Source organism: Vigna umbellata, chromosome 1 (genome assembly GCF_029865625.1).
Source record: "Vigna umbellata cultivar VRB3 chromosome 1, Vumbellata_1.0, whole genome shotgun sequence".
NCBI lineage: Eukaryota > Viridiplantae > Streptophyta > Magnoliopsida > Fabales > Fabaceae > Vigna > Vigna umbellata.
The window spans coordinates 64,639,017-64,660,404 of NC_142165.1; the positions used below are offsets into that span (position 1 = coordinate 64,639,017).

Here is a 21,388-nt window from a genome sequence, read left to right on the forward strand (position 1 = left end):
AGTCTGGGCAGCAAGGTAGCGTTGTATGTTTCAAGTGTGGAGGGCCACATTATCGATCATCATGTCCTCAACTGGTTGGAGTGAAATATTGCACTCGGTGTAGGCGAAATGGCCATCTGGAGAACGAGTGCAACATGGGCGGGCGCGCAGTAATGAGGCCGCCGAACGCTGGGAGAAATCAACAAGGAAGAGGTGGTCGAGCCCAAGCTACTGGACGGGTATATGCAATCACTGGAGCGGAGGCAGCTAGCTCAGGTACGCTCGTCACTGGTACCTGCCTAGTTCATGGAATACCTTGCTGTGTGTTATTTGATTCTGGGGCGACACACTCCTTCATCTCGAAGGCATGTGTTGAAAAGCTGGGAATTGTGGAGAGAGATATGCAGTTCGACTTGGTGGTATCAACACCAGCGGCTGGAGAGCTTAGGACATCTACCGTGTGCATTAGATGTCCTATTGTGGTTGAAGGGCATAGCTATAAGGTGAACTTAATCTGTTTACCTTTGAAGGACTTGGAAATCATTCTAGGGATGGATTGGTTGGCTGCCAACCACATTCTCATAGATTGTGGCAATAAGGAGTTAGTATTTCCTGACGAAGATGAAGAATGCGTAGGTGTGACGCTCGGTCAATTGAAGGAAGATATTATGGAGGGCGCGTCTTGCTTCTTGATCATGACGCATGAAGACCAAGAGCTGGGAGAATTGAGGCAAGAACGAGCGTCCGTTGTTGACAGTAAAGAACGAACGTCCATTTTGGAGGAATTCCAGGACGTTTTTCCAGAAGAGATACCAGGGTTACCTCCTGTGCGTGAGATTGAATTCACCATTGATCTGGTGACCACAGCAGCCCCTATATCTGTTCAACCATACCGTATGGCGCCTGCAGAGTTGGTTGAACTCAAAGAGCAGATTGAAGAGCTAATGGAGAAGCAATTCATAAGACCGAGCGTATCGCCCTGGGGAGCGCCTGTGCTCTTAGTAAAGAAGAAGGATGGCAGCTCTCGGTTATGTATAGACTACAGGCAATTGAACAAGCTGACCATCAAGAACAAATACCCGTTGCCAAGGATTGATGATTTGTTGGATCAGCTGCATGGGGCAACGGTGTTCTCTAAGATTGATTTGCGTTCGGGATATCACCAAATCAGGGTGAAGGAGGACGACATCCAGAAGACTGCTTTTAGGTCGCGTTATGGACACTACGAGTATGTAGTGATGCCTTTTGGAGTAACAAACGCTCCTGCGGTGTTCATGGATTATATGAACCGCATCTTCCGGCCATACTTGGACAAGTTTGTGGTCGTTTTTATAGATGATATTCTCATCTACTCTAAGACACAAGCTGAGCATGAAGAACACTTGAGGGCAGTGCTTAGCGTGTTGAGGGAAAAGGAGTTGTATGCAAAACTGTCCAAGTGTGAATTCTGGATGAAGGAGGTGCAGTTTCTGGGCCATATTGTGTCCGCTGGAGGGATCTCGGTAGACCCAGCAAAGGTACGAGCGGTTATGGAATGGGAACGTCCGCGTTCAGTCACGGAGGTGAGAAGCTTCGTTGGTCTTGCGGGCTACTATAGGCGTTTCATTGAGGGGTTTTCTAAGATAGTAGCACCGCTGACGCAACTTACAAGGAAGGATCAGCTGTTCGCTTGGACTGATCTGTGTGAGGAGCGTTTCCAAGAGCTGAAAGTGAAGTTGACGAGCGCTCCTGTACTAGTCATTCCGGACACGTCCAAGCCCTTTGAAGTGTACTGCGACGCTTCTCATCAAGGGTTGGGTTGTGTGCTCATGCAAGAGAGACGAGCGGTAGCATACGCGTCTCGTCAATTGAAGGTTCATGAGCGTAACTATCCAACGCACGACCTGGAATTGGCAGCGGTCGTTTTTGCACTAAAGATTTGGAGGCATTATCTATACGGATCAACATTCCAAGTTTTCAGTGACCACAAGAGCCTCAAGTATTTGTTTGATCAGAAGGAGCTGAATATGAGACAAAGACATTGGTTAGAGTTCTTAAAGGACTATGAGTTTGAGTTGCTCTATCATCCTGGGAAGGCCAATGTAGTGGCGGACGCTCTAAGCAGGAAGGCAGTGCATGTCTCGTTAATGATGGTGAAGGAGCTGCACTTGGTGGAGAGTTTCAGAGATTTAAGGTTGCAGTTTGAGTTAGAACCGAACAGCATCAAGTGCTGTAACCTTAGAATATCTAGCGATGTGTTCGATCGAATCAAAATGAAGCAACGAGAGGACGAAGAGCTGGTGAAGATATTAATAGCGCTCGGTTCGAACAAAGATAGGGATTTCAATACAGGAACGGATGGTATGTTGCGTTACCGGGGTAGGACGTGCGTTCCCAACAATGGCGAGCTGAAGCGGATAATTTTGGAGGAAGCTCATCACAGCCGTCTTAGCATGCACCCTGGCATGACTAAGATGTATCAAGACCTTCGGAAATCATTTTGGTGGCCTGGAATGAAGAGTGATATCGCTCGCTTTGTGGCATCCTGTTTGACGTGTCAACGTGCTAAGGCCGAACACCAGCGACCAGGTGGATTACTTCAACCATTGGAGATTCCAGAATGGAAGTGGGATAGCATCTCCATGGACTTCGTGACTCATCTACCACGAACGGTTAGGAATCATGATTCAATTTGGGTGATCGTGGATAGATTGACTAAAAGCGCTCACTTCTTGGCCGTGAATCTGAAGATGTCCATGACAAATTTGGCCAGGTTGTACATCGGGGAGATCGTTCGTCTTCATGGAGTGCCTTCAAGCATCATTTCTGACCAAGACACGAGATTCACATCTCGGTTTTGGCAATCATTACAAGGCGAGTTGGGGAGCAAGCTACAGATGAGTTCAGCCTATCACCCTCAAACGGACGGCCAATCCGAACGTACCATCCAGACACTAGAAGATTTATTGAGGACGTGCGTCCTAGACCACTTAGGCGCATGGGATGAGGTCTTGCCACTTGTGGAATTCACGTACAACAATAGTTTCCAGTCTAGCATTGGAATGGCGCCGTTTGAAGCTCTCTATGGGAGGAAATGCCGAACGCCACTTTGCTGGTTCAAAGAGGGAGAGAACGTGCTAACTGGACCTGAACTCATCCAGCAAACAACCGAGAAGATTAAGTTGATCCAAGATAGATTAAAGACGTCCTTGAGCAGGCAGAAATCCTATGCGGATAGAAGAAGAAGACCATTGGAGTTTGCTGCAGGAGACCATGTGTTCTTGAGACTGAACCCGATCACGGGAGTAGGCAGAGTAGTACGTCCAAAGAAGCTGTCTCCCAAGTTCATAGGGCCGTACCAGATTTTGAAGAAGATTGGACCAGTAGCTTATGAACTTGCCTTGCCTCCTCATTTATCAAATCTGCACCCGGTCTTCCATGTGTCTCAGCTTAGGAAGTATATAGCTAATCCCTCTCATGTCTTAGAACTAGAAGACATTCAACTGCGTCCAGACCGAACGTTGGAGTTACAACCAGTCCGCATTGAAGACGTTCGCACCAAGCTACACAAAGGAAAAGACGTTCGTTTAGTGAAAGTTGTGTGGGACGCTAAAACTGAAGATTCAACGTGGGAGGTGGAGAGTGCGATGAAGGATATGTATCCGCATTTGTTTACATGTAATCTCTGAATTTTCGAGGACGAAAATTTTTTTGGAGTTAGGGAGAATGTGAAACCCTCAATATTTAGCAATAATAATTCTGTGTCAAATCAAATAAATTCACAATGTTTAATCCCCTTAAAACCCCACTCCCAACTCTGATTTCATCTCTGCTGTGCATGAAAAGCTGAGCCAAAAATCATTTCTCTGGAAACATTAAAAACGCACCAATCTTTGCATGCACGCACGCCACGTGTCGCGGGAGAAGCTTCCAAAGCAGGGTTTGGTGTGCAGGTGGCAGGATGGGAGACGCTCGTCCGTTTTGACGTGGAAATCCACAAGATCGGAGTTTTGAGAAACTCTCTCTCACTTGCTCGCACACTTCGTCTTCCCCAGAACCTAAAACCTCCATTTTTCTCCAGCTTCTCTCTACGAATCTTCATCTTCTCTCTACCATTACTCACTTCTTTCCACTCCAATCAACTTTCTAAAACCGTAGGAACGTTCACGGGCCAGTAAGCTCCATTTTGATCCGATCATCTTTTGATTCTGTAACCGGTAAGTTTCCCAGCCATACCCTAGTTCTGGAGTTAATATGAACACTGTTCCAGTTGCATGCAAGGATAAAATCTGAGTTTCTGAGTTTTCTTTGGTTAAATTTAGTTAAGGAGAGTAAGAAAGAGCTTGTCGGGTAGAAGGTCATAGTTGGGCAGATTCAAGTTACACTGTTAAACGTTCACTGCTATCCAGGTAAGGGAAGCTTATATGTTTAATTTATACTTGCATGTTGTGTAATCTGGATTGCATGTATGAAAAGTATGAAGTTTGAGTTGTTATGGACGTTTACTGATATCTGGTATGAATTCTGGTTTTGATTGATCTGTCATGAACGAGCACTGCCTGTATGTATTAAATACGTTGTGGACTTTGATTGAAATGCATGTTGACTTGATTTCGTATGAATGGAGTATGGTTATTGTATAGTTGGAATGATTAAAATGATGAGATCTATATGATGATGATATTTAAGGTGAATTAAATCTGGAATGAAAGTTCTAAAGTTTATAAATTTGAAATCTGGAAGAATTTTCTAAGGTTGAGGAATCTGAACCTTTATTCATCCCCTTCGATAAATGACGCTCGTCACTGTACGGTCTTAAACCGTACGGTTTCCCCTTAAAATAACTTAGAATGAGATTCCTTCATTTGGAAAGAATTCTGCTTGTGAACGAGCGTCCCCATTTGAATCTTTGAGAGCGTTCGACCTTATGTCGAGCGTTCGTATTTGAGAGCGTTCGACCTCATGTCGAGCGTTCGCCTTTGAGAGCTTTCGACCTCATGTCGAGCGTTCGCCTTTGAGAGCGTTCGACCTCATGTCGAGCGTTCGCCTATGAGAGCGTTCGACCTCATGTCGAGCGTTCGTCTTTGAGAGCGTTCGACCTCATGTCGAGCGTTCGTCTCTGATAGCGTTCGGTCTTATGTCGAACGTTCGTCTTAGACGGCGCACGGTATTCTACCAAGCGTTCGTCCGAAATAGCGCTCGGCTTTATAACGAGCGTCAGTTCTAAATCGCGCAAGGTCCCATATCAAGCGCTCGTGCTAATTGATTAATTATTTGATAAATAGCGTTCGTCCAAATATTTCAATATTCATTTTCTTACGTTCGTTCAAATACTGGTATCAGTTTATTTTAACTGGTCAAACAGGGAGTCACGTCCGATCATCCAGTACTATGTTTGAACGCTCGTCCTATTTCTTCAAAGGACTGAACGTTCGTTCTTTTGTACTCTTAAAGTTAAATATGAGATTGATTATGAATTATGATAAATTACAGTGCGAACGTTATATCAAGTGATTTTATGATTATGGAATTTGAACGAGCGTTCCAAGGAGGAACGTCTCAGATGTGTTAATTGTTAACTTTGGTAAAGTATGAACATGGATAAGTTAAGCCTCGCAGTCCATCCTGATATTCCGTGATACTTCTCTTCACGTAGAAGGGGGTAGTCATGTGTGGGAATGGCAGGAGACCCTAGTCCTATTGAGTATTTTGGACAGATAGGGTTAACCTCGAGTGGCAGCTGTTTGGTGTATCCCAGTTACTACATCACTCGGGTGCAAGGACGCTTGTAACTACATAGTTCATACAGTCCGGACGGTCGTCTAATATACATATAAATTACTATGTTACATTACGTTAAATTGTATGTTGTGCGTGTGCATCTAAATGTTGATTGTGTATGTTGAACGTATGAATTAAATATCATAAGCTTACCCTTGCATTTCCATTGTGTTGTCTACTGTCCATGTATCTTCCGTCTTGTCAAAATGCAATGATCATCCGTTGTGGGTGTGAGCAGATGGTGGTGCATCTCTTGAAGAAATGCTGGAAGAAGAAAATTTGGAAGATGCAAATCTGGTCGAAGTTGAAGTAAAGGCCGAGCCTTAAAGCGCTCGTAGATGTTAGGCTGTAAATGATTAGCTAGTTTTGGACGTTCGGTTAATCCTTTTGTAAAACCGTTCGTTCCGCTTTATTCCCTGTTACTTTGATACGTTAGTTATTTTGTACTGAAGCCGTTCGGCTTTGAACCATTGAATGCTGTTAATATTAAAGACTGTTATTTTACTGTTAATTGTAATTAATCCTGATTTATGGTAATTACGGTATTTTGGGATGTTACATTTTCAAATACTGAGTCGCCTAGTTAAACAAAATCTTTATTTTGTTTGATTTATGTTCGTTTCTATGTAATAAACAAGAGACTAATTTGTTGATAAAGCAAAGTAAATTTAATTAACATTTAATAATAATACATTTAAAAATTGAAAATCTAATAGCGTAATTTAAACCATTCAAAGGCAAGGGTTATTTACATTTTAACTCTCTCGCTTTTTTAAATATCGTTTAAGATTTTTTTTTTCAAATCAAGATATTCAGTAAATTGTATTTATTTTAGTATTTTTACAATGAGTTCATAAAAAATAATTAAATAAAAATTGGATACAAATAAAATACAAATTAATATTTCTTTGAACTTTGCAAGTGAGTTTTTTTTTTCAAAAATAAAGAAATCCGAGGAAGTAAATGTTATTTACAGTGACACATCTATTTCACCAAGAAGTATAAAAACATTTGTATTCCTAAAGTGAATTAGAGTTATTTAATATTTGTATCTTTTGATTTATTTATTAATCCATACTTATATTTAAATTAAGGAAAATGATACTTGAACAACCTCTTTTGACAACATTTAGACACGGGACATGTGTCTAAATGCTATTGGTCCAGGTGGAAAATGGTTTCAGATTTTTTAATGACGTGGAAAGAGATTTCAGTCGCAAAGAGGTTTCAAATTTGAAGGTTTCATTTTCAGTTTTGGAATTTGAATTTGGGACATTGGTAGAGAGAGAAGAGAAGCTTGAGAGAGAACGGGAACCCTAGAGTGAGAGTGCCGCCGGAGTCCGTCTTCCTCCGACCAGCCACGATTGCCGTCGGAGTTCGTGTTCCTCTGACCAGCCACGAGTGCCGCCGGAGTTCATCTTCGTCGGACCAGCCACGAGTGTCGTCGTTCTACCCGAAGGTTCCACCATTTCGAAGCACCGTTCAGCGCCGAAACCACCATTGACATGGGTTTTAAAGCTTCCTGTCGTTTGTTTCGCTACAACCTCCGTTTGGAAGCACTGTCGTAGGTGAAAACCACCATTGAAGACGAAAAAACATAGTTTGTAAGTTTCCGTGGTTCGTTTTGATTTTCTTTTCTTGTTGTTGTTCGGTGATTTTCACTTATTTTAATTATTTGAATTTTTTTATCATTTCGGGATTGTTGTATTTTTTGGGAGCAAATTATGAACAAGTGAACTAAATATTGAAATGCATAAGTAAATTTTTTTATTTCTAATAAATTTGTTAATATTTTCTTTATGTTGTTTACATATGATAATGTGTTTGTAGGTATTAGATAGAAGAAGCAAAAATTCGAACTTGAGTAAACCTCCAAAGTGCTAAAGCAGAGGCCAGATCAAGAAAGCTCGAGGTATTTAATTGTCATTAATAAACTATATTTTTGTGTAAATTTGTATAGTTTCTTGCTATTGTATCTTTAGAGCAACCTTCAATGAAGTGTCGCGGTCCTTTGTTTGTCGGAGTGTCGTTGTTCACGTGTTTGTTGTAGCGTTTTCTGTTTCAGCCACCTAGAAGCGTTCGTCTAGTGATATGTTGTGCATTTTTTTTCTTTGCAGGAGGAACTATAACAGGTTAGGGAGAAATATATTTGTGATTAGATTTTGGATGTGCACAATGTGCGGAGGGATGAAGTGTTGCAGGATTTAGGCATTGAGTAGATGTTGTTGAATAGGGATTTTTGCAACTTTATTAATGGTTTGTTTAGAACTTTTTCGATATGTATTAATGAGGACTGAATGTACATATTTGTTGTTAAAAATGTTGAAAGAAAATGAGTGCTTACATTTATTGTTCATGAAATTTGAAGATCAAAATGATCAATGTTTTAAATGTTTGTATTGTAATCCCCACTAAATTTGGATGTGAATATTTATAAAATCTTTTATGCACAGGTTTTATGTAGAAAAAAATGATGAAAATAAATTGGGTTAAATGTCAATGAATGCATTAACATGAGTTGGATGTCCATTAAGTTTGAAGAATAAACCTTTGCCTTAAATAATAATTGATTCCACATCAGTTTTAAGTTGCAAAAGTGATTAGATATAAATTAGGCACTGATAGGTGTAAACTTTACTTATTTTTGTTGCTTAAATTGTGGGGCTTTAGAGTAAGTTTTAGTGTTAATTCTCATGAAAAGTATATAATTGTTGATATAAGTATAATTTTACTGTTCAAATGTTTTTTTGATGCTTTTGTTTGTTTATTTCAAAGTAAAATAAGGATTGGATATTATCAAAGACTTGGACCAGGCTCAGTGGACGCTGTTCTGCCGAAAGTTTCGCGCCCGGGCGTGAGAAAAAGGGCGCCGGGCGCGATTTTACAGAGAGGTTCGCGCTCGGGCGTGAGAAAAAGGGCGCCGGGCGCGATTTTACAGAGAGGTTCGCGCCCGGGCGCGAGAAAATGGGCGCCGGGCGCGACTTAGAAGGATGGGCGGACGCTCGTCGAAGATTAAGCGGACGCTCGTCACAAAGCGAGCGCGACGCTCGTTCAGGGCGCTCGTCCGGATTCTCGTCCAGAACAGAGGACGCTCGTCCAGCAGAGGAAGCAGAGGATGCTCGTCCAGAAGAGGACGCTCGCCAGCAGAGGACGCTCGCCAGCAGAGGACGCTCGTTCAGCAGAGGATGCTCGTCCAGCAGGACGCTCGCCCAACAGAGGACGCTCGTCCAGCAGAGGGCTCTCGTCCAGCAGCTCGTTCAGCAGAGGACGCTCGTCAGCGCTCATCCTGAAAGTGGACGCTCGTCCAGAAATTGGACGCTCGTCCAGAAAGAACCCGTGACTCAATTATTGGAGCTTCTCTTTTAAAACCGGATCCAGAATTCGTGGGAGGCAGATCTGACGGGGAGGAGACCAGGGGAGACGCTGCAGCAGCTGCTCCAAGTGCTTCCATGGTGGAAAACCACCAATTTCCACCATCCAATCCATCATTTCTCTCTTCTATGATGTATATGTGTAGCTAAAACTCCATTTCACTAGGGTTGAGAGTAAATTTCTGAACTTCTATGTAATTTTTCTATTAATGCATGAACTTGTTTGAATTATGTGTTCTATCCTTATTATTCATGCTTTTGATGGGAATCTGAGCTATTTGAACGGTTAAATCATCCATCATCTACCGCTCGTCCTGATCATTCCTATTCTCCATATCTTTATGTCGTTCGTCCTGCACACTATACAACCGTTCGGCTCCTCCCACTGCACGACCGTTCGTTCACTTTCTATCTTTCGTGACCGTTCGTCCTCTACACTGTGCGACCGATCGATCGTCTTCTTCTCAACTAGCGTTCGTTCTAACCACTTCTCATTGTCTACCGCTCATTCTGATCACTCTTCTCTCTTTTACCATTCGTCCAGCTCATTTCCCTTTTTCGCCGCTCGTCCAAAGCAAATGCTAGGTAAGGTAGGTGACAGTGATGTTGAACGTAAATTATGGTTATTCTTTTCTTTTAATTGTGAATACTTAAACTTCATTGATATTAAAATAACTGCATACAGTACATTACAAAACATAACTAATATTTATGTTAACTAATGATTGAAATACAAACATAACGTCAATTTCTAAACGCTCGTTAATCTTCCATGGGGGTTGTTGTTTTATTATTAGAGGCAGAAGGACAAGCCTTTTCATATGGACCAACATCTTTGTTTTTGTTGTTGTTTTGGGCACATGGGTAGGGTCGAATCACAGGTTTTGATGAAGCGTTAAGTAGTTCCTTAGTTGGAGGACCAATGTCAGCTTTGAAGACCTACACATTGGTTAAAATAAATTTTAATCACGTCGCCCTAACGTAAGTAACAAAATATTTAGGATTTAGTTATGAGTTCACGATATTACCTTGACAACGTTCCGGACGATTATATTCAAATAGTAAATCCTTCCAAAAGGACTCAATGCACCAACCTGTGCGTAAAGAGATGTATAACATTTTAAAGCAATGAATAAGTTAACGTGGTGCATGATTCTTAAATGAATAAGTTAACCTCTGCATGCACAAGGATTTTGTTGTGCACCGAAGCAGACAATGAGGTACTTTAATCCTGTTACCAAGGAATAATGAAAAAGTTATCGTAGGACGCTTTGAACAAAGTTATCGGCAACAAGAACTCTGATATCCCTACCAATATATACAAGCTGCAAAAATGTTCTATTCCAAAATTTTCATGTTCCTCTAACAGAAAGTCATATACCATGCTGACATCTACTTTCCCCTCAGGGAAGTACTCCCTACAAACACTACGATGCCCAACTTTATTTAAATCTATCACTTCACCAACAATAGGCAACCCTAACGATAGACAGACATCAAATTCAGTAAACTTAATAACTTTGCCCCCAAAATAAAACCCACTCATGTTATCTACCCATTGACCACATAACTTAGATAACAAATTCCTACATATCTTTATACAACTTGGCAAGTATAACAACCAACCAAAAACACTCTTCTCAATGTAACCCTTCTGCTCAATAGTCAACCGTTCGTTCAAAAGACATATCATCTTGGTTTTGCAGTAGTGTCTGAACACTAACTGCATACGAAGTCATGGTTACTAATTTAATACAGTCAAACAACAAATCTATGGAAGTCAAATACAATCCTGCGTACCTTCTTCCTTCTATCACGTCCTTTACTTTGTTCACCAAGTTCCTCCATGACACTACACCAACACAAAAAGTTAAATTACATTACACCAACACAATCAAGTAAAAGAACAAAATGGAAATGATAACAAACATTGTCAGCATTTGTTAAAAGACAACCAAAAAGAGAACAAAAAAATAATTATAATTTATTAATTCATATCATTCGTGCCACATAAAAATACATTTTGTAAGACTCGTGGTACAGGAACAGAACTGGTACCTAAGGCAAATTAACTGGGTACCTGGGTTCAAGTTTTAGCACACCGAGGCCAACAACGACCACCACACTAATTTTGGGGTGCCTTCTTTATTTTCCCTCATTTGATCTACTTCTACGTTATCTGGGAACAATTTCTTAACATTTTTTTAACAAATTCGTGCCACATAAAAATACATTTTCTAACACTCATGGAACAGGAACATAACTGGTACCTTAGGCAGAATATGTGGGTACCTGGGTTCCAATTTTTGCACACCAAGGCCAACTACGTCCACCACTCTCATTTTGGGGTGCCTTGTTTGTTTTCCCTCGTTTCAGCTACTTTTAAGTAATCTGGGAAAAATTTCTTAACATTTTTTTAACAAATTCGTGTCACATAAAAATACATTTTCTAGGACCCTGGGTTCACCAACATAACTCGTACCAAAGCCGAATGAACTGGGTAATTGGGTTCAAGTTTTTTCACAGCAAGGCCAACTAGGTTCACCACTCTCATTTTGAGGTGGCTTGTTTTTTTTCACACCAAGGCCAATGCGGTCCATGACTACCAATCGAAAAAAATTACAACAACAATGTAAGATTAAGCAAACAACAAGTATACAAATCAGTAACACAACAAAATCCACTTGGGAGACATTTCCTACATAAGCAAAACCATCCACAAACAACATCATGCATGTATGAAACCTTCATTCCACTGAAATAAAAAAAAATAAACGAACCTTCACTCAGCACGAGGTGCGACGGTTGGAACACAGACGAAGATAAAGGTGTGGGTGGGACTGACAACCCGGAAAACCCCTCTTTTTGGTCCACCGAACAGTCCACACTCCGGCGACACTCCGGCGATGCTCCGGCGGCACTCCGGGACAGGGACGGAAGCAGGTGGGACGACGCGAGACCTTCAACGCGCCCCTAGTTCGCTGGGCCGGACCGGACGGAAGACGATGGCGTCTTCCCTTCCTTTGCCAACGTCGGACCTGTGGCGGCCGTGAATCGGAATCGCCTGGAGGGGTTCGATAGCTCCCAGACAGCCTTCAACGTTGTCCAGCGACACTCCGGCAAGCACTCCGTCGGACGTCTCTCTCTCCAACTCCCTTTCTCCAAGTCGTTCGGCCTCTCTAGGTTACACTCTCTATCTCTGAACCTTCGCGCTTCTCTCTCTAAAATTGTTCCAAATTCAATTTCAAATTTGAAACGCGGACCTGCAATCCCTGACCACTCCCTTTCCACGTCATATTTCATTTTCATTTAATTTTTCCAACTGGACCACTCAAATTTAGACACGTGTGGCGTGTCTAAATGTTGTCAAAAGTGGTTGTTCAAGTATCATTTTCCTTAAATTAAAATGGTATAAGGAGCGGCCGAGTGGTCATTATCTACCACAAGTTTGATCTATCCTTTCTGGGTTAGCACATAAGTCAATGGGTCGCGGTAAGACAGACGGGTGTTTTATCCTGCATCTCCAATATCTCATCCTTCAGCTCAAAATATTACAATTTTAACCTTTTAATATTTACCATGCACTTTTATTTTTTCAAAAATTTCATTTTGGATGTTTCACCTTGCACCTACAACATTTCATCTACCCTTTTAATTTTTTTAGAATTATTTTTTTAACCTTAGTAAATATTTTTTTAACTTTTTCTTTTTTTTATTAAAATAATCATACACATCTTTAACACTGCACCCCTCTAACAAATTTTTAAAACTTTGTTTTTTTATTTATAATTTAATAACTATTTAATTTAATTTAAAAATTTAATATAATTTAGTATTTTTTTTCATATTTTAATAATTATAAAAATATAATTTATATTATTATAATAATTATATTAAAAAGATTAAAATTAAAATAATTAAAATCAAAATAAAAAAGCAAACATAATAATATAAAATCTGATTTAATATACATATAAATATTAAATTATATTAAAATATTAAATTAAATTAAATTATTATTAAATTTTAAATAGAAAATAAAATTTAGAAAAAAATAATCATCGGATATTGGTATCCGGATTTCCAGTTCCGAAAAGAAAATTTTTATAAATTTTTTTTTATTTATAATTTATTAACTATTTAATTTAATTTAAAAATTTAATATTATTTAATATATTTTATATTTAAATAACTATTAAAATATAATATATATTATTATAATAATAATATTTCATTAATTTAATATTTTAATATAATTTAATATATTTATATATATTAAATCAGATTTTATATTATTATTTTTATTATTTTTGTTTCTTTATTTTTATTATTATTACTTTTATTTTAATTATTTTAATTCAAAATTTTTTTAATATAACTATTATAATAATACAAATTATATTTTAATAATTATTAAAATATGAAAATATATTAAATAATATTATATTTTTAAATTAAATTACATATTTATTAAATTATAAATAAGAAACAAAGTTTTAAATTCTTTTATTAAAAGAGAGTAGAGTTAAAGGGTGTCACGTCCCATTTATTACTGTGATGATTCACCTCTGTACTCTCATAAATGCGCCGTGCCACGTGTTCTGAGTATTTAGAAATCCACCATCGAGCCATGCATGTGCGCCACTTGTCAAAATGGAAGTTTCTGAAGTGAATAGTGGGGTGCAGGTGTCGAGCAGGGGAACGTCTGTTCATCTGAAAGTGGGATTTTGAACAAAACTGAATTTCTGGAAAATCTCCCACTCTCTCTCACGCGCACCTTCTCCCCTTCCAAACTCAGAATCTCCATTTCTCCTCCTTCTCTCTTGAACCCTTCCTCTTCTCTCTTCCGCAACTTACCACCCTTATCTCCGTTCACGTTTCAGCACCGTAGGAACATTCCCTGCACCGCGAGCTTCATTTCAAACCGAACAACTTCCAGTTCTGGTAAGTTTCACTGGACGCTCGTTTCTGGAGCTCCTGTAAATTGTTTTCAGCTGCATGCAACGGTGTAGGCTAAGCCATTCATTTTCTTTTGGTTAGTTTAGTTGGAGAGCTTAAAAGAAACGTTGATAGAGCTTCTTTTAGACGAATCAAGATCCACTCTTTAGGACGTTCGCTACTGAATCCGGGTAAGGGAAGCTTATTAAATTTAATTCTTGAGTTATGCTGTGTTGCATGAATGATCTGTGATGTATAATGTGTTGGATGCATGTTCTGTGAATATTATTGAGTATGAATTACGGTATCAGATTTTTCTATATGATTATGATGATGAGATTGTGCATGAGAATTATGAACTATACTATGATCTGATTTAGAAAATGTATGAGAATTTGTATTGAAAAATATGGTTACTAGATGTTGAATTTGAATATGAAAATCATATGAAAAATGAACGTTCGTTAGCGAAACGGTCATTGACCGTTCGGTATTCATAGTAAATTCCTTGAAGTAGTCGAACCCTTTCATTTGGAAAGGATTTCCTTTTTGAGTACGAACGCCCTCTTAAATGTAGTTTTACGTTGAGCGTTCGGCCAAACGTGAACATCAGGAGTGTTTGTGAGAATTTGAGAAGCCTGAAATTATACCTTTGAACTCTTGATCAAATTATTAGAACCTAAACTTTAAGTATCTCATCTTATATAGATCCAAATTCTCTATGGTTTTAAATCAGCGAACAGCCTCGACCTAAAAGCGTACGTCCTAAGTGGCGCTCGGTCTCAGACCGAACGCTCGTCCAAAAAGTGTAAATAATAAGTAGCGCTCGGTCTTACACCGAACGCTCGTTCTTTCCGTAATTCTCAAACGAGCGGTAATAGCGTTCGTCCTGAATTGAAATAGCGTCCGTCCTTAATTGAAATAGCGTCCGTCCTGAATTGAAATAGTGTCCGTCCTGAATTGAAATAGTGTCCGTCCTGAATTGAAATAGCGTCCGTCCTGAATTGAAATAGCGTCCGTCCTGAATTGAAATAGCGTCCGTCCTGAATTGAAATAGCGTCCGTCCTGAATTGAAATAGCGTCCGTCCTGAATTGAAATAGCGTTCGTCCAATCGATCTGTTGACGTTCGTCCTCTATTACAAAGAGGGCTGGACGTTCGTCTTTTTATGGAAGTGGAACTAAGAATGAAAGTGTGAATAAGAGGAAAGATTAAGATGTGCGAATGGTGTAAGAGAGGAAATTATGATTATTGAATTTGAACGAGCGTTCCAGGGAGGAACGACTCTTGGTTGGAAATTGAGATCTGTAAAGTATGAATGTGGCAAGCTTAGCTGGCGGGTCATCCTGATATTCCGTGAGTGCTCGTTCTCAAGTAGAGAGGAGTATGTCATGTGTGGGAATGGCAGGAGGTCTTAGTCCATAACTGTAACTTGGACAGAACGGACTAACCTCAGGTGGCTGCTGGCGAGTATTCCAGCTATCCCACCTGGGTGCACGGACGTCGTAGCTACACAGAATTCATACAGTCCGGACAGTCGGTCTAGTATCAGGATTTTAATTGAGTTATGGATGAATTGAATGTATGTGTTATGATTCACTTGATATATGTGATATGTATGAAATGTATGTTTTGGATTGAATTAAATTCAATAAGCTTACCCTGTGTTATTTCCTTGTGTTGTCGTTCGTCCATTGAACTTTCGTCTTGTCTATGCAATGATCATCCGTGTGGATGTGAGCAGACGGAGAGGCGTTACTTGAAGAAACGCTAGAAGAAGAAAATTTGGAGGACGCCAACCTCGTAGAAGTAGAAGTGAAGGCTGAACAGTAAGGGCGTTCGGTTTTTAGATAGCGTAGATAGAATAGCGAGCGGCTGTGAGCGAGCGCTCTTTTTGTTTATGTAAATATTAGGACGTTCGGTAGTAGTATTTGTAAACCGTTCGTCCTCTTTTATTTTGTGAACGCTCGTTTAATTATGTTCATGAAAGGCCGTTCGGCCACTTTCGTTATGGTCGTTCCCTTTGCTTTAAAACTGTTTTGAATCATTAATATATGTGATTATTCTAAGTATATAGTTGATGACTGTATAATTTTGGGATGTTACAAAGGGGTGCAGGGTTATTTTAATAAAAATGAGAAAAAGTTAAAAAATATTTACTAAGATTAGGAAAATATTTTTTTGAAAAAGTTGAAGGTGCAGGATGAGATAGATATTAGAAGGTGAAAACTATAATTTTTGGAGGTGCAGAATAAAATGTTGGAGTGTAGGATGAAATACTCCTGAGTTATTTATGATGGACCATAGTTGAGTTAACACTTATATTATGGTTGGACCAACATTTATATTATGGTTGGACCAATAATCCAACAGGTAATAAAATAGCACCAAAATAATTAAAGAATATTAATTAAGGATATTTGATTAAAGATATTAATAAACTGTTTATGTAAGACCCGTAATTTTGGGACATGGTGGGGACATGGTGGTTACCCACCTTTTTCATTATTGGAAGCAATTATTGGAGGTGCATTTACGGGGAAGCTTAGCAAGGAAGGGATTTCATTTTTTGTGGGCATGTGAGAAAGAAAGAGAGAGAGAGCAGCCAAGGGAGGAAACCTTCCTTCCTTCCATTTCCAGCCGTCCAAAGAGCACCCATGGAAACTGTACCAACTTCAGAAGGGCTGAGAGGTAGATCTGGGTTGGGCATCTGGTGAGAGTGGAGTTCTTCCAGCAAGATCGGAAGAGAAAGTGGAGAGCTGATGAATTTGCTAGGAGATCTAGAGCTGCATGTCTAGGAGGAGATAGATCCCAAATTTTTCAAGGAAGTCTTCAAGAGGTAAGGGGAATTTGATTTATTTCATTAATTGTTGGTATAATCTGTATTTTGATGCAAATTTGGGAAGAAGGGGTTGAAAATGGGGTTTTCTGGGTTCATCTGGAATCTGCGCGATTCTGCAGCATTCTGCAGAATGCGCGTACGTCCAATTTTGGTGAGTCAAAATTGGACGTTCGCTCCTACAGTGCTCGACCAAATAGTGGTCGGCCAAATTTATGGACGTTCGGTAATTGTTCTGAGCGTCCGTCCGAATCAGCGAACTTGGAACGTTCGTTCCAACAGAGCTCGACCAAATCGTGGTCGGCCTAACGTTCGTCCAATTCTGGTGAAACTGGACGTTCGTCCAATTTGTTGAGCGTTCGGTATTTGAGTGCTAGTGAGCGTTCGGCATTTGAGTGTTAGTGAGCGTTCGGCTTTTGATTATTAGTGAGCGTTCGGCATTCGAGTGTAAGTGAGCGTTCGGTTTTGGGTGTAAGTGAGCGTTCGGTATTTGACTATGAGTGAGCGTTCGGTATTTGATTATTAGTGAGCGTTCGGCTTTTGAGTGTCAGTGAGCGTTCGGCTTTTGATTATTAGTGAGAGTTCGGCATTCGAGTGTAAGTGAGCGTTCGGTTTTGGGTGTAAGTGAGCGTTCGGTTTTGGGTGTAAGTGAGCTTTCGGTATTTGACTATGAGTGAGCGTTCGGTATTTGATTATTAGTGAGCGTTCGGCTTTTGAGTGTCAGTGAGCGTTCGGCTTTTGATTATTAGTGAGAGTTCGGCATTCGAGTGTAAGTGAGCGTTCGGTTTTGGGTGTAAGTGAGCGTTCGGTATTTGCCTAATAGTGAGCGTTCGGTATTTGACTATTAGTGAGCGTTCGGCTTTTGAGTGTTAGTGAGCGTTCGGCTTTTGATTATTAGTGAGCGTTCGGCATTCGAGTGTAAGTGAGCGTTCGGTTTTGGGTGTAAGTGAGCGTTCGGTATTTGACTATTAGTGAGCGTTCGGCTTTTGAGTATTAGTGAGCGTTCGGCTTTTGAATATAAGTGAGCGTTCGGTTTTGGGTGTAAGTGAGCGTTCGGTATTTGAGTGTAAGTGAGCGTTCGGCATTTAAGTGTAACTGAGCGTTGGGTATTTGAGTGTAAGTGAACGTTCGGTATATGGGTGTAATTGAGCGTTCGGTATATGGGTATAATTGAGTGTTCGGTATATGGGTATAATTGAGCGTTCGGTTTATGGGTGTAATTGAGCGTTCGGTTTATGGGTGTAATTGAGCGTTCGGTTTATGGGTGTAATTGAGCGTTCGGTTTAGATTTGATTTAAGCACCGTTCGGTTAGCTGAATTATGTCGTTCGTTCATGTTCTTTTAATGTCGTTCGGCCAAGTGACTTAGGGGTTCGACTAAGTATCAAAACGTTCGTCCTTGGTTTTGTGAGCGTTCGTCCTTGGTTTATGAGCGTTCGTCCTTGGTTTTGTGGGCGTTCGTCCTTGGTTTTGTGAGCGTTCGTCCTTGGTTTTGTGAGCGTTCGTCCTTGGTTTTATGAGCGTTCGTCCTTTGTTTTGTGAGCGTTTGTCCTTGGTTTTGTGAGCGTTCGTCCTTGGAGCTCGGTTAATAAGGTTTGGTGTTCATCTGCAGCGTTCGGCCAGGAGGATTTCCAGAACGTTCGTTCAGACTCAGAGTTGGAAATAGCGTTCGGCAATATTATATGAATCCGTGGGAGTATTTTGAAGCAATTATTGAGAATTGTTGGTTATTTCCTTGATCCAATTTTGGTTTATTTATACATATTATTGAGAATATGTATGAATTCGTGATTGAGCACGTTTATTATGTTGGAGGTGGTACATATCCTATGTTATTTACTTGTAACTTCGTCTGTCTTTTGAGCATTTTTGCTAGTCTCATGTGTGAGACTGAGATTCGAGTGTCACCTTCTTCTGCGCGAGGAGGTGAATGTCTCGCCCAATGACTTCGGCTTGTGTTGAGTATAGTGCATCGTTACGCGTAGTATCGATGTTTTTACTCGTTAGTCCTTGAGGAGTCGGGGAGATAGGTCTGAAGTCGCGATGGAAGACGGCTCGGGTCGCTTGTTATTGAGAGCAGGTTATGACGACAAATTACAAGTAAACGACATCAGTTTATGAAAGACTAGTCTGCATCGTCATGTGGGTCGATTTACCATGGGAATTGTTATAGTTTGTATATAATGGATCTACGATGTGATACTTCTGGTTGTTCATCTTGCATGTTGTGGCTGTGGTTTCCAACCGTGATGATCGTATTGGTACAGGAGAGATGGCAGTGCAGATAAAACTGGATTTGGAATAATTCTTCGAGAGAGACGGGAAGTAAAACTTGTTGGGTCTATAGGTAGTAGAGTGCGTTATTATTAGTGACGTCCGATCTTGGTATTATTTACTTTCGGGTAGTAGGCGTTATTAGGTAACGGTTGATCTTGATGTTAATTGTTCTCAAGTAGTTAGTGTCCGGTCGTATTTTGGTACCCTGTGGTTCAGTTTGATTACATTCAGTCTGTACTGAGGTGTTTAGTAGAGTACTCTAGGCGTTTAACCCTGGCTTAGGCGTTCTTTATTCTAGTGTTCTGTCTTGTAGCGATGGTTCTTAGAGAATGATCTTTATTGGTGATGTTGCTCTAAGGTTGCAATCATTTATGGGAAGTGTCCGACCTTGATATTCGTTGAGGTAGCAGTCGATTAATAAATAGTGATTAGTCGTGATGATGCATGATTCAGGCAGTGATCATTCATAAGTAGTGCTCGGTTTGGATGACGCTTGTCCCAGATAAGGATTGTTAACGGTTAGTGGTCGTACGTAGGGAACATCCGATCTCGATGAGGTTGCCCTCAGATAGTGTTAAATCCAGTAAAGTGATCAATTAAGTGTTCGTCCGAATGGTACTTAATCTGTGGTGCGCTAGGTTTGATCTTTGGGCGATCGTTTGATTAGGGTTCGAAATAATGGTAATTGTTCTAGTAGAGTGCGCTGTCTCAGGGTGAAGTTTAGTGTTTGATCTTACTTAGCATTCGGTCTCTTGGTGTGCGACCTAATGGTATCCGTCTAATAGCGTTTGATGTCTAGTGTCGAGTCTCAGTGATCAATCTTAACGTTCGTGAAATTAGTATTCGATCTGGCGTTTAGTTTCTAGCGTTCAGCCTAGTGTTTGATCTCAGTGTTCATTATGAGAGTGTTCGGTCATCATGGTTTCCTGAGTTGAGTGTTCGGCTCAATTGTGCATGATCACCTAACGTTCGTTTAAATGGGTTTCAGCCTAATAGTATTCATTAGATAGGGTTCGACAGATAGCGCCCGTCCAAATAATATTCGGTTAGAAGGTTTGGGGAATAGCTTTGTCCAGTAGCTAATCATTGTATCATCCGTATGAGAGTCTAGTAGAAATTTGGTATGTTGGTGTATGGGAATGTTTAACCTAAATATTACATGATGATTTTATCAAAACATTTATGCATATTTTTATAAATGATTTATTGCATGTTAGCTCACCCTTACTTATTTTGTGCATGTATTGGAAAATCATGTTTTTGCGATGATCGTATAACGTTTTGTTATACGGGAGTAGATGAAGAGATGTCGCGTGGTCTGGCGCAAGTGCAGAAAGAGATGGAAGAGTGTATTAGAAGGTTTCAATGTTATCTTTACTGTTTTGTCTGAGCTGTAAACTTTGTTTAGATTTGAGCTTGAGGTTCGGGATATTACCGTAATTGTATTATTGTAATATTTCAAGTTTTGTTTTTTTTAAAGGGCAAAATTTTTTTGGGTATTACATGCTTAACCTTTAAAACATATTTTTGTAATTTTTATTTAAGAAAAAGGAAAGGTATTTAGCACAAGGACGATGCGAGCGATCACACGTGTGCTTAACCTTTAAAACATATTTTTGTAATTTTTATTTAAGAAAAAGGAAAGGTTTTTAGCACAAGGACGATGCGAGCGATCACACGTGTGCCTAAACCTTTAAAACATATTTTTTGTAATTTTTGAAGAAAGAGAAAAGGTTTTTAGCACAAGGACGATGCGAGCGATCACACGTGTGCCTAAACCTTTGAAATATATTTTTGTAATTTTTGGAATTTATCTTTTATTTTTGTATTTTTCTTTTTGTCTTTTAATTTATTTATATTTTTTATTATTATTATTTTTTTTAATTTTTTATGAACAAATTTGACATAACATAAGATACAAAGAGTGGAGTTATCATACATAACCACATATGTAATCAAAACAATCAAGTAAAAGAAAAAAAAATATTAAAGAGCATAAAACAAAATAACCAAATAAGCATAAAAGTGTAGAGATAAAAACCAGAGGTGTGCGGAATAAAATTGAAGTTCCTTTAATTTGGGTCAAAATCTCCTCTTTTTGTCTTTGTATCCGTCAGGAGTGTCAAGATGAAACTGGAGGTGCATCCTGAAATCTGTTTGTAAGGTCCAATTCTTTTTTTTTTAATTGTTGGCCGAATGGGCTTAGACCCGAATGAAAGTTGGTGT

General features: G+C 39.7%; 2 long non-coding RNA genes across 3 annotated transcripts; both read left to right on the top strand.

The window, feature by feature from the left end:
• Positions 1–13,664: 13,664 nt before the first annotated feature.
• Positions 13,665–16,058, top strand: LOC148206064 (uncharacterized). Of its 2 annotated transcripts, none has more exons than XR_015783431.1 (3): positions 13,665–14,054; positions 14,151–14,239; positions 15,792–16,058. It is a non-coding gene; the product is annotated as an uncharacterized LOC148206064 (long non-coding RNA). The 2 variants fall into 2 exon arrangements; XR_015783432.1 differs by having other exon boundaries at positions 14,156–14,239.
• Positions 16,059–16,511: 453 nt separating this feature from the next.
• LOC148206065 (uncharacterized) lies at positions 16,512–20,664 on the top strand. Its single transcript, XR_015783430.1, has 2 exons — positions 16,512–16,886; positions 20,461–20,664. It is a non-coding gene; the product is annotated as an uncharacterized LOC148206065 (long non-coding RNA).
• Positions 20,665–21,388: the final 724 nt, after the last annotated feature.